We start from the raw sequence: 13059 nt of genomic DNA on the forward strand, positions 1-13059 counted from the left end.
TCCCCCGCCGTTATGTTCATCAGAAACACTTGAATCGCATACAGCTACAGTTTCTGTCTAAATCCACTAATTATGGATGTGATTGGCAAAACATATCTTTAGATGCACTCCAACATTTGGTAGGAGCAATAAGACACCGACCAACCATTGTTTCAGTTAGTGTACGTGTGTGTGTGTGTGTGTGTGTGTGTGTGTGTGCGTGTGCGTCAGTGTGTGTGTGACATTGCACATAAATCAGTATAGCCACTTTTCACAGGAAGCTGTGAGGTAGTTGCTTTTTGCTTTGAGTTCAGAGGGATACTATTACAGTCATGCAAGACTTTAGAGGATAAGGAGAACTGTTTGTACTTTAGGACTGTGCTTTTTAACATAGCAGAATAACATAAAATAAACACACACTCAACTCTCTGTCTCGTTTTACCTTCAGTCAAGTTAGGTACGTATGTGTGCCTGTGTGTGTGTGTGTGTGTGTGTGTGTCAGTGTATGTCTGTCTGTCTGTGAAAAGCTTTTCTCGAAAACTACTAGATAGGTTGTGATGAAACTTGGTAGAGACATTTTTAAAAGACTTTGGTTAGCAAAATGTCGCCGATTTTAGATTGGGCTATTAGATGACGTCATATTTGACCGTTTGCAAAAGACGGTTGAGGTCGCACTCTCACTGCTACTGGTTTTTTTTTCATCAATTCAAGTTGTTTACAATGTTCGTTACATGATCTTTGACTTGGTCCGGACTATGGGATTGCATTTCAGCTTGGTACCTTACACTGATTCGCTTATGAAAAATTCACGCAAAATTAGCTGGTTTTTTTCGATTCAGTCTGAAAAATTCGATATTTCAATCACAACTTGAGGTGACATTATTGTATTCTGAATCAAGTTGCCTGCTGTATCCGAAAATATATTATACTGTTGTCACGGTTGGATTGGAAAATGGGCTAAAAATGGAGAAACCCGTTAAATATCATACCTCCACTCCTTATCATGTGCTGATTCCAAAATATTATAGTTTTATGCTGTTCGGCGCAGAAAATATGCTAAAAATGAAAGCAAGCACATATACATATATTTTTTCATTATTTGTGTGTGTACCATGTGTGTCACAGCCTGTGCATCAGTTGTGTGTGTTTGTGTGTATGTGTGTGTGTGCATCGAAGTGGACATAATAATCTCATACCCAGACGTTAAATTATGTGTTTGGTGTCCGTTCTGTATTAGTCCTCAGTTTTAGGCGAAAAGACGTTCCTGTTAGTGTTACAGGGGAAAGCAGTCTGGTTGATTGTTGATACGCTTAGAGCACCGACAACATGGTATGTTCTTCTTTTTATTCAGAGAGTGGTCAGGCCGGAGTTATAATTAATAACCGACTAAAGTCAAGTCGAAGAAAAACGTAGAGGATAATCTGCACCGTCACAAGAACGTTCACAAGGTAAAGCGTGCTGTAAACGTTCTTCGCTGTGAACAAGCGGAGAGGGGTACTACTTGTCTCCGAAAACCCCTGAAAACCCCATCTAGACTAACTACATCTATCTTCAAAGTGAAGTATTGGACATGCCTGTGAATAGTAAGCCTGAATCATGCTATATGCACCCTTATATTTGTGTTGAGAGCCGGATTTTCGACGAAATCGATACAATTTCAATGCAAGGGAGGTAACTCTTGTTACTCGAAAGCACAAGTATTGATGACGTCATGTGATTAGTGCTTCTGCCCTTTCGTAAATCCTCGCACAAACACGAAAATAAAGCCATGAACGTTAAAAGATGCAAATATAAGTCATGATTTCTAACAATTATGTAACAAAATACGATCTAAAGACGAATTTTCTTATTTCTGATACAACATTTAGTTGCGCTGAGAAGGATAGCACGCTTTTCTGTACCTCTCTTCGTTTTAACTTTCTGAGCGTGTTTTTAATCCAAACATATCATATCTATATGTTTTTGGAATCAGGAACCGACCAGGAATAAGATGAAAGTGTTTTTAAATTGATTTCGCAAATTTAATTTTGATCATAATTTTTATATTTTTAATTTTCAGAGCTTGTTTTTAATCCAAATATAACATATTTATATGTTTTTGGAATCAGAAAATGATGAAGAATAAGATGCACGTAAATTTGGATCGTTTTATAAAAATGTTTTTTTTTTACAATTTTCAGATTTTTAATGACCAAAGTCATTAATCAATTTTTAAACCACCAAGCTGAAATGCAATACCAAAGTCCGGCCTTCGTCGAAGATTGCTTGGCCAAAATTTCAATCAATTTGATTGAAAAATGAGGGTGCCTCAACTTTCACAAAAAGCCGGATATGACGTCATCAAAGGTATTTATCGAAAAAAAGAAAAAAAACATCCGGGGATATCATTCCCAGGAACTCTCATGTAAAATTTCATAAAGATCGGTTCAGTCGTTTGGTCTGAATCGCTCTACACACACACACGCACTGACAGACAGACAGACAGACAGACACACACACACACACACACACACACACACACACACACACACACACACACATACACCACGACCCTCGTCTCGATTCCCCCTCTATGTTAAAACATTTAGTCAAAACTTGACTAAATGTAAAAAGCGTGCTATGCAGCACAGCGCAACCAGACTACCGCACTAAACAGGCTCGTTAATTTCACTGCCTTTTGCACGAGCGGCGGACTACGGTCATTGTGAAAAAATGCAGTGCATTCAGTTTCATTCTGTGAGTTCCACAGCTTGACTAAATGTAGTAATTTCGCCTTACGCGACTTGTCAGTTTTTATTAAAATGAATTTGTTGACTTAATACCCCCCCCCCCCACCCCGTAACTTTCCTTTCTTTTACTTTTCTCTACTCTTCTTGTCTCCAAAGCATTTCGTTGATAGAGCTGAGATTGCAACAAAAATGCACTCCTGCAATTTTCACCGGTCACAACCGTAGGACGGCAGCCGGCTTTGTTTATATTTTATCACATAAACTCCCCTCTCCTCCCCTTAAGTTATAGTCTACCACCCACTTAGTCACAGTTGTTGTTCCACTGCTTTCTTGTTCATGCAGCTATGCGAGGGAGGGGTCAGGGCGACCAGTCCCTTATCATTTTCAAAGAGAATATTGCCAGTTTTTTGTCGCAGGCTAGCCTGGGGTCTTACGTCTCACAGGAGAGAAATGTGTTGCAAGGATGTTTTCTTTGACAATGACAATTTATTTTATTTTATGAGGGTGACAGAATAAGGATATAATTAAGTATACTTTTTTTTACATTTAGTCAAGTTTTGACTAAATGTTTTAACATAGAGGGGGAATCGAGACGAGGGTCGTGGTGTATGTATGTGTGTGTGTGCGTGTGTGTGTGTAGAGCGATTCAGAGTAAACTACTGGACCGATCTTTATGAAATTTGACATGAGAGTTCCTGGGTATGATATCGCCGGACATTTTTTTTCTTTTTTTCGATAAATGTCTTTGATGACGTCATATCCGGCTTTTTGTGAAAGTTGAGGCGGCACTGTCACACCCTCATTTTTCAATCAAATTGATTGAAATTTTGGCCAAGCAATCTTCGACGAAGGCCGGACTTTGGTATTGCATTTCAGCTTGGTGGCTTAAAAATTAATTAATGACTTTGGTCATTGAAAATCTGAAAATTGTAAAAAAATATTGTTTTTATAAAACGATCCAAATTTACGTTCATCTTATTCTTCATCATTTTCTGATTCCAAAAACATATAAATATGTTATATTTGGATTAAAAACAAGCTCTGAAAATTAAAAATATAAAAATTATGATCAAAATTAAATTTTCAAAATCAATTTAAAAACACTTTTATCTTATTCCTTGTCGGTTCCTGATTCCAAAAACATATAGATAGGATATGTTTGGATTAAAAATACGCTCAGAAAGTTAAAACGAAGAGAGGTACAGTAAAGCGTGCTATGAAGCACAGCACAACAGCTACCGCGCCAAACAGGCTCGTCACTTTCACTGCCTTTTGCAGTAGCGGCGGACTACGTTCAATTTCATTCTGTGAGTTCCACAGCTTGACTAAATGTAGTAATTTCGCCTTACGCGACTTGTTTCATCTGGCCCTCATCTTAAAGAGGGACTAATCTACTAACTACTGAAAACATTACAAGAATACATAGTTAGTGAAAGAATAAAAATGTATGTTTCAGGGTGGAGGGATTGTCAAAGTTCTAATGAGATCAGGTCAGACAGTAAAATTGCCATGGCTCATACTTGACCTCGTGTTCATCTGCACAACAATGTCACTGGGAGAGATGGATACGATAGATCTGCATTTGTAAAGTGGGTTAGTTACCAAAGTTGGAAAAGATCTCTCGTGTGGTTTTCCATAACAGGTTGAAACCGTGACTTGAGACTGAAATGGAGTGATCTTTGGTCTTGACAGGCAGATGTATGGTCTTTATGGACAGTTGATTTATAAAGTAAAAGCCGTCAGGGATCCTTAGTTTGGTGTAGTCTTTAGGCCAAAAAAAAAAAAGGTCTGTTTACGGTAACCCGACCGACCCTAGTTTTTTCGCGCGACCCTAGACTTTTTTTTGGCATTTGGGGAAAAAAAAAAAAAATCTCGGTTTTTTTGGCAAAATAACGTAAAAATATGGTTTTTGGGAAAAAAAAAAAAAAAAAAAAATAAAAACAATCCCGACCTACCGACCCTATTTTTTGGGCCTATGTTACCGTAAACAGACCTATTTTTTTTTTTGGCCTTATGGTCAGGCAGTCTTTATGGACAGGTGGTCTCCAGGGCATGTTCAATTGTACAAACATTTAAACGTGTAGATAGGAAGAAAAAAAAGTTTGTCTAAAGTATACCTACTTTAATTTGCATTTACTTGAGTCCCAACTTCCTTCTCTTCATAAAGACTACTTGAATTGCACAACATGCTTCCCCTTTTATTCCAGGCCTCCGATTTAGTGTTAACTGTTATCTGGGTTCTTTTTACATTTTTAAATATAGGTCGGTTTTGTTGTCTTTTGCGCTTTACAATGCCTCTCGTGCTGTCATAAACTATCAGTGGCATTGCCACCAGGTATTCTAAACAAGGGAGCCATCTATATTAAAAAATAACCAAAACAAGCCTTCACGTTTTCACCAATATTTCGGCCTCGTGGCCTTCATCAGGGTGTTCTATAATTAGCTCGCACGATGTTTAAATATCCTTTGACGTTATGTATCATATATATATGATATAATTATACAGGCTTATACAGACAAAGTCCATCTTCCAAAAAAATATGCTCACTATATGTAATCAGATCTTCCCAGGCTTTTACATAGAATAAAGACCCGCACGGTTGGCCTAGTGGTAAGGCGTCCGCCCCGTGATCGGGAGGTCGTGGGTTCGAACCGTGGCCCGGCCGGGTCATACCTAAGACTTTAAAATTGGCAATCTAGTGGCTGCTCCGCCTGGCGTCTGGCATTATGGGGTTAGTGCTAGGACTGGTTGGTCCGGTGTCAGAATAATGTGACTGGGTGAGACATGAAGCCTGTGCTGCGACTTCTGTCTTGTGTGTGGCGCACGTTATATGTCAAAGCAGCACCGCCCTGATATGGCCCTTCGTGGTCGGTTGGGCGTTAAGCAAACAAACAAACAAACATAGAATAAACCATCTCTCGATTTGGAGACTTACCTTCTTCTTCTTCTTCTTCTTCTTCTTCTTCTTCTTCGTTCATGGGCTTAGACTCACGTTCACTCGTGTTTTTAGCATGAGTGGATTTGTACGTGTATGACCGTTTTTATTCGTCGCGATATAACCTTCATGGTTATCAACGGCAGGGGATATGTATGGCTACTTCAATACAACCAGGATGATATGTACGGCAGGGGATATGTATGGCTACTTCAATACAAGTACAGCAGCAAGAAGACCAGCTGGAGTTGTACACTACATCCACCTTGTGTACAGTGAACTTTTAAGACTCTTTTAGATGCGCACACCCAAAAAACGTCACGTTGATAGTCGTCGTCGGCTCCTGTGGCGCACCCGCCACAACCACCAACCCAGGCGGGTTATCCAGATCCAGATCCAGAAAACGACGTTAAACACCAAATAAAGAAAGAAAGACCGTTTTTACCCCGCCGTTCAGGCAGCCATATGCCGATTTCGGGGGAGGCATGCTGGGTATTTTCGTGTTTCTATAACCCACTGAACTCTGACATTGATTACAGGATCTTTTCTGTGCGCACTTGGTCTTGTGCTTGCGTGTACACACGAAGGGGGTTAAGCCACTAGCAGGTCTGCACATAAGTTGACATGGGAGATCAGAAAAATCTCCACTCTTAACCCACCAGGCGGCAGCGACCGGGATTCGAACTCACGACCTCCCGATTAGGAGGCCGACGTCTTACCACTGTGACCGCCAAGGAGACTCATCAATAATCAACATCCTTAACTGCATCCTGGAGCGCCAGTATTTTTGTAGGATAAGGAATGAATTTTGCAGATAATTTTCACTTGTGACTGTAATTGTACTAATTTTTGAAATTAATCCATAAAAACAATCTGCACAGCCTGCACATTAGTTGTCAATTCTTGGCACCACTGAACGCCCTTTACCCTGATTTTGTTTTAAGTCTTGACTCAATTTTTTTGTTACAGTAACGCGTTGAACAGTGGGGGACCATCAACTTGATCAAGCCTCCAGCAGTCAACAGTCACTGAGTCAGGACCACCTGCAGAAACTTCTCACTGCAGCATGGAGGAAGGAGACACGGCAATTCTGTCTGACGTCAAGATAGAGATTGATGTTGCTGAACCTGAGACACCGCATTATTGGCAATTGACTGAACATCAGCCAAACGGTAAGGCTAATGATACAAACTAGACCCCTCCCCCTCCCCTTTCTCCCCCACGAGTGTACATGCCACATAGTCTGAATAAGGATAAACACACAGTTACATTTCTTGTGAAATTCCGAATGGGTTTTCCCCGTACCACATTATCTGGAGTTTGTAGTTCAAGTTATGTCATCATGTATTTGTTTGTTTCCAAAGATAATCCCGGAAAGGTTCTGTGATAATTGAGGATTACACATTGAAGTCTCAAGAAAACTCTCAATAGTTTCAGAGATATAGAGACAGACACTTGGGAAGCATGCTGATGAACCCCGGCCGGGTCATACCTCAGACTTTAAAATTGGCAATCTAGTGGCTGCTCCGCCTGGCGTCTGGCATTATGGGGTTAGTGCTAGGACTGGTTGGTCCGGTGTCAGAATAATGTGACTGGGTGAGACATGAAGCCTGTGCTGCGACTTCTGTCTTGTGTGTGGCGCACGTTATATGTCAAAGCAGCACCGCCCTGATATGGCCCTTCGTGGTCGGCTGGGCGTTAAGCAAACAAACAAACAAACAAGCATGCTGATGGTTAACACTATAGGAATGGATCGTAATTCATAGCATCCCTTTTATGGATGTGCATTGTTTTCCTTTTTCAGTGCCAGTCAGGGAGGTTGTTGCCACAGTGAACACTGCTACCATGCAGACATTGAATGGACAAGCTGCATTCAACACTCACAGTGATACCTTGCTGAAACAAGAGATACAAATACCAGACACACAGATTGTAGTCAATGATCACAGTGATATTTGGCTGAAACAAGAGATACAGGCACCAGGAACACAGACTGCAGTCAACACTGCCAGTTATACCTGTCTGAAACAAGAGATACAGACACCAGAGACACAGACTGCAGTCAACACTCACAGTTATACCTGGCTGAAACAAGAGATACAGACACCAAAAAAACAAAACGTATGTAAAGTAGATACAGGCAAAACATGCGAAACCGTTTCAGTTCCGATGTCAGAGGCCACATCCCTGTGTTTAGGTGACAAAGAACAGCAGGTTGAAATCACATGCACTGGTGAGAAACCATGTGGATGTATCCAGTGTGAGACAATGTTTATAGGACCTTTGGAACAACACATGTCAAAACACACAGAAGAACAAGCACAGGGAGTAAAGAAAAACATGTTGCGACCTCATACAGGAAAGGAACAGTTTGCATGTGCAGAGTGTAACATGCATACGAGTGTGAAAAAGTATGCATGTTCAAAGTGTGATGCTAGGTTCAAACGGTCTTGTGATTTGAAGCAGCACATGTTGTCACACACAAAAGAGAGAAAGCATGTATGCCCAAAGTGTGGTGCCAGGTTTGTAAGATTAGGTCATTTGAAGCGACACATGTTAACACATACAGAAGAGAAAAAGCATGCATGTCCAGAATGTGGTGCTAGGTTCACACGGGCTTGGGGTGTGAAGATACACATGTTAACACATACAGGAGAGAAAAAGCATGTGTGCACAGAATGTAGTGCTAGGTTTACACATGCTGGGAGTGTGAAGATACACATGTTGACACATACAGGAGAGAAAAAGCATGCATGCAGAGAGTGTGGTGCAAGGTTTAAACAGCCTAGTGAATTGAAGCAACACATGTTAATACACACAGGGATAAAGCAGTTTACCTGTGCTGAGTGTAGTGCCAGGTTTTTACGTTCTAGTGATTTGAAGAAACATATGTTGATACATACAGGAGAGAAAAAGCATGAGTGCAAAGAATGTGGTGCTAGGTTCACACAGGCTGGGAGTGTGAAGCAACACATGGCAATACACACAGGAATAAAGCAGTTTACCTGTGCTGAGTGTGATGCTAGGTTCTCACGTTTGTTTCTCTTGAAGAGACACACGTTGACACATACAGGAGAGAAAAAGCATGTTTGCACAGCATGTGATGCTAGGTTTATAGAGGCTGATGGGTTGAAGAGACACATGTTGACACATACAGGAGAGAAAAAGCATGTGTGCACAGCATGTGATGCCAGGTTCTTGCGGTCTGGTGATTTGAAGAGACACATGTTGACACATACAGGAGAGAAATAGCATGTATGCACATAATTTGGTTTTAGGTTTATATAGTCAGGGAGTATGATGCAACACAAGTTAATTTATAAAACTGAAAGAAAAAACAAAAAAGCTTTAGTGTGATTAACCGACATTCAATGAACTCATGTACTAAAATACGTCCAGTTCTCGATCAACTCCCTTATTACCATGGGTGCAAAGATAGTGACGCACACAGACTGACAGACCGAGAGACAGAGACAAGTCACGAAGATAGCTATCATGACAAGACAAGAAACTGCCACAACATCGAACACTAAAACTTACTTGTCGGCAAAACATAACGTTCATGGTCTTGGCCTTTTCCTCTTGACCCTCCAACCTGCAGGGCTATCTCTTGCCAGTGGCAGGGCTAAAACCGTTCCGGTTCTCGTCGGAAATCCGGTTTTTGAAAACTTTTAAAACGGGAAAATCCGGCTTCTTGAATGAATTTTTTTTTTGGGGGGGGGATGGTTGATGGAGGCAAAATGTGTATTTTATAATTTATTAACATGCATTTTGTACCAGGAGAGGCTGTTCTTTGCCTCTACAAGATAAACAAAATAAAGAAAAGTTTCAGCCCCTGCCGCCGTGGACCCTGGACTTTCCGGTTTTTCACTTTTTTATGATGTTAGGCCTCCAGTAGAGGTGTGCGGATGAGGTGACAATCAGCCTGTCTTTCAACCAGCCTGCTCTGATCACATTCGCTTTCCTCTATTGAGTTTCTCTCCCTTTACCTATCAAATGCGGCCGCACTTCAGCTACAAGAATTCCTTATTGCGACTTCACATTGTCTGTGGAGGCCACGTCCAGGAAGTTCAAACCGATACAACAAAATGGTTGACATTCAAAACTCTTTATTTACTACTTTGTCAATTAGGATGGCATAGAATCGGGGCAGGAGATTGGGTAGACAGGGAAAGTTAGGTAAAGACTAAGAAATTCGACCAAAGACTCGATGTATGTTTTTATTATTGTTTTATTGGATTAAATACACATTTGAAACTTGACTCTTGTTCAATTAATTTTCAGGTTGTCTGGTTGTGTCTCTGTTTGATTGCCATCCTGACTTGAAACATTTTTTCAGATACATACGCACAAGGTGCTTTTTTTAGGCTTTTTGCTTCATTTTCTTTCTTCCTCTTTTTCTGAATTCCCTTTGATTGGTTTATGTAAAATTGAATATCGCCACAATTAAGCTCGCATTTTACACATGCGGAGTCAGCACAGAAATAGAGATCAGTGTAATATACGCCTTGTTGGTCATCCACAGATTCACATACGTATATCAAAGACAAGACCGTTCGGTTTCATGTCTGCCGTTTATTCCGTATCAGGGTACAACTGCCGCCTTGCCGCACTACATCAATCGCTGACGTCATCCAAGCGTCTTTATAGGCTAAACTATCAAATCGTCTTATTAGACTAATCTAGTACAAAGTCATGGATACGACATCCCTCCCCTTCTGGAAAATAAGCTCCCTTCTGCTTATTAAAATTATATTACATTTATTTCTGACTTTTAATTTCAGGTTAAAATAATATGCTGTGGTAACCCTATAAATTTAATTTACTTTAAAATTACCCCATGTACACTTTTCTCCTCTTCTTCCTGGAACATTTTCTTCTCTTTAAAACTGACAGCGACATACCATATGCATAGAACATGAAGCATGCCTAAAACCTTAAGAACTTATCGGCGGCGGTTGGTTCAAACAAGCAAACGCTATGCAGAACATTCGTCTGCTTTCTTTCTTTCTTTCTTTCTTTCTTTATTTGGTGTTTAACGTCGTTTTCAACCATCCAAGGTTATATCGCGACGGGATTCGTCTGCTACAAGAAACACGACCTTGCGTGACACGCTTCCGGGCTACATTTTTTCAAACTTTCAAAATCTCGAATTGTACTTTAGCGTTCCTACTTTCTTCTTCTTCAGCGTTCCTAGCGAATTGTACTGATCTTGTCTCGATGAAAAGAGAATTCTTTTATGATTTAAGAATGTTTGTGTAACCAGCTGTCAATTTATTACAGTACTAAGATTTTACAAGTAAGTTCTAGCGCCAAAACTAGGCGTCCGATTGTGGTACTGAACAATCCGGCTGGCTACGCAAAAATAAATTCTTTGAAAAGCGGTGTTTAAACGAAAGGGTGTTTTTACTGAGTGTAAAAGCCTGACAGTGTCTGTGAACAGAAACTGATGGTTTACGGGAAGCTGACTGTGCCTTTAACCTTTGAAAAAGTCACAGAACTTTGCGATTCGACGACTGTGGGTGCCTTTGGCGCCCATACACTTGACAGTAATAAATAGCTGCAAACAACATGAGTTGAGGCACTGATGTCGATGTGTGTATTGATGTTCAGGTTGTGTTTCTGTCGTGTACCGGTGTACATGTGTGTGCATAGCTCGCTCTCTCCGTGTCAGTCTCTCTCTCTCTCTCTCTCTCTCTCTCTCTCTCTCTCTCTCTCTCTCTCTCTCTCTCTCTCTCTCTCTCTCTCTCTCTCTCTCTCTCTCTCTCTCTCTCTCTCTTTCTCAGTCGCTGTCAAATAATCAAAAGTGTGGAACTCTCGCCTACGATGCAGGAGCCACGTTCTCGTCTAGAAGCAACGGATTATCTTGGTCAAAAAACAGGACATACCGCCATGCGGCAGCGCATTTTTACAGACTCTCCATGCCCTTTTCTCTGGATCGAGGCTACCCGTCATTAACAAGTAGGCCACTGAGATGCATCTTTGGGCAGATCTTTCTGAAGAGGTGTTGATTGCAAAACCAATCATGACACTGATTGCGGATGAAAGTCTCTTGTTCATTTCAATGCTTGTTATTCTCTCAGGTGCGAGGAGAAAAGGTTCCGTACAACTCTCGCTTACTCTATTACACATGTCGTATGCATAAAGAGCGAATACTTCCTTTGGTTATTTGATATATTTACAATCATATGACAGAAAAGGCCATACACACACAAACACACAAACACACACACACACACACACACACGGCATACCCACACCCTCTCGAGCCACTCGCTCACACACACGTGACACTTGCCCACACCCTATCTAGCTCTCTCACACACACACGCACACATATGAGGAGAGAACTGATGAGGGAGAGAGAATGAGGGAGAGAGATTGGATCACGGAAGATGGGGTGGGACAGACACCCCTACATAACTACACAGACACACATTATAGTGACGGTGAGAAAAGCAGAGACGATACACGGCAAACAAAAGACTGAAAGTAAGGTTGAAATTTGGTGTGATTTGTATACAAAACGTACCCCGGTGAATATTAAAAATAATGGTCGAAGTTAGTGGATTATGAAAAATGCGAGCTTCAGCGGTCCGGCCGGTCGCGTCAGTGTTGAAAAAAAGCGAAATTTTGTGTTTTCCACATTGGAACGGAACCAATCAGTGAATAATTAAATCAATCGTTGTTTTCTTTACCGCTGAAGGAGTTTGGATGGCGTTTTCAATTCTCACGCCCTGGATCGTGGAACCCCTAGTCAGTTGTGTCCACCGCAGGCATTACACACGATTATGTCCCCCCCGCAAGACCAACCACATGGTAGGTGTCTCCTCAATTTAATGCCTTAAAATAGTAGATAACCAGACTTTCTTGTATTGAAGTTTATATCATACTGACCGTTACTTTTTTTGTGCATTGGATCAGCCAGTTTTCTTACCATAGTGTACTACATAAATAAGAAACTTTCATCAAGACAGGCAAGAAGTACTGTACTCGACGTTAAAAATGATAAAATAGCACATAGCACGGTCAACCGGCAGAAGGGCTTAAATCTTCTTCCTTGTCAGTCAAAGTCTAACTACTTGTGGATATTGCTTTACATTTTCAAGTTTCAGCTTAGCTTGGTTTAGACTCACGATGGGTATTAAAGATTAACAGTGAAATTTGATAGGGTAAGATACCCCGCACGGCTTGGTCGATTTGCCTACTACACCCCACCGCAACACTAGGGTAAAATCCCCCGCCGTTATGTTCATCAGAAACAAATCGCATACAGCTACAGTTTCTGTCTAAATCCACTAATTATGGGTGTGATTGGCAAAAAATATCTTTAGATGCACTCCAACATATGGTAGGAGCAATAAGACACCTATCAACCATTGTTTTAGTGTACGTGTGTGTGTGTGTGTGTGTGT

The 13059-nt window shown here is 41.0% G+C and overlaps 1 protein-coding gene across 2 annotated transcripts in view; it reads left to right on the top strand.

The window, feature by feature from the left end:
• Positions 1-9906, top strand: part of LOC138949373 (zinc finger protein 665-like) — a 29784-nt gene extending 19878 nt beyond the window's left edge. Inside the window, exons 1-3 of one of the 2 annotated variants that reach the window (XR_011450259.1) lie at positions 1252-1308; positions 6614-6816; positions 7449-9906. The gene's annotated coding sequence lies outside the window, so the exon portion shown is untranslated. Of the gene's footprint in view, positions 1-1251; positions 1309-6613; positions 6817-7448 lie in introns of those variants that run through there. The other variant, XR_011450258.1, reaches the window with a different exon arrangement.
• The last annotated feature ends 3153 nt before the right edge of the window (positions 9907-13059 follow it).

The sequence above is a fragment of the Littorina saxatilis genome, linkage group LG15 (assembly GCF_037325665.1).
Source record: "Littorina saxatilis isolate snail1 linkage group LG15, US_GU_Lsax_2.0, whole genome shotgun sequence".
NCBI classification, from domain to species: Eukaryota; Metazoa; Mollusca; class Gastropoda; order Littorinimorpha; family Littorinidae; genus Littorina; species Littorina saxatilis.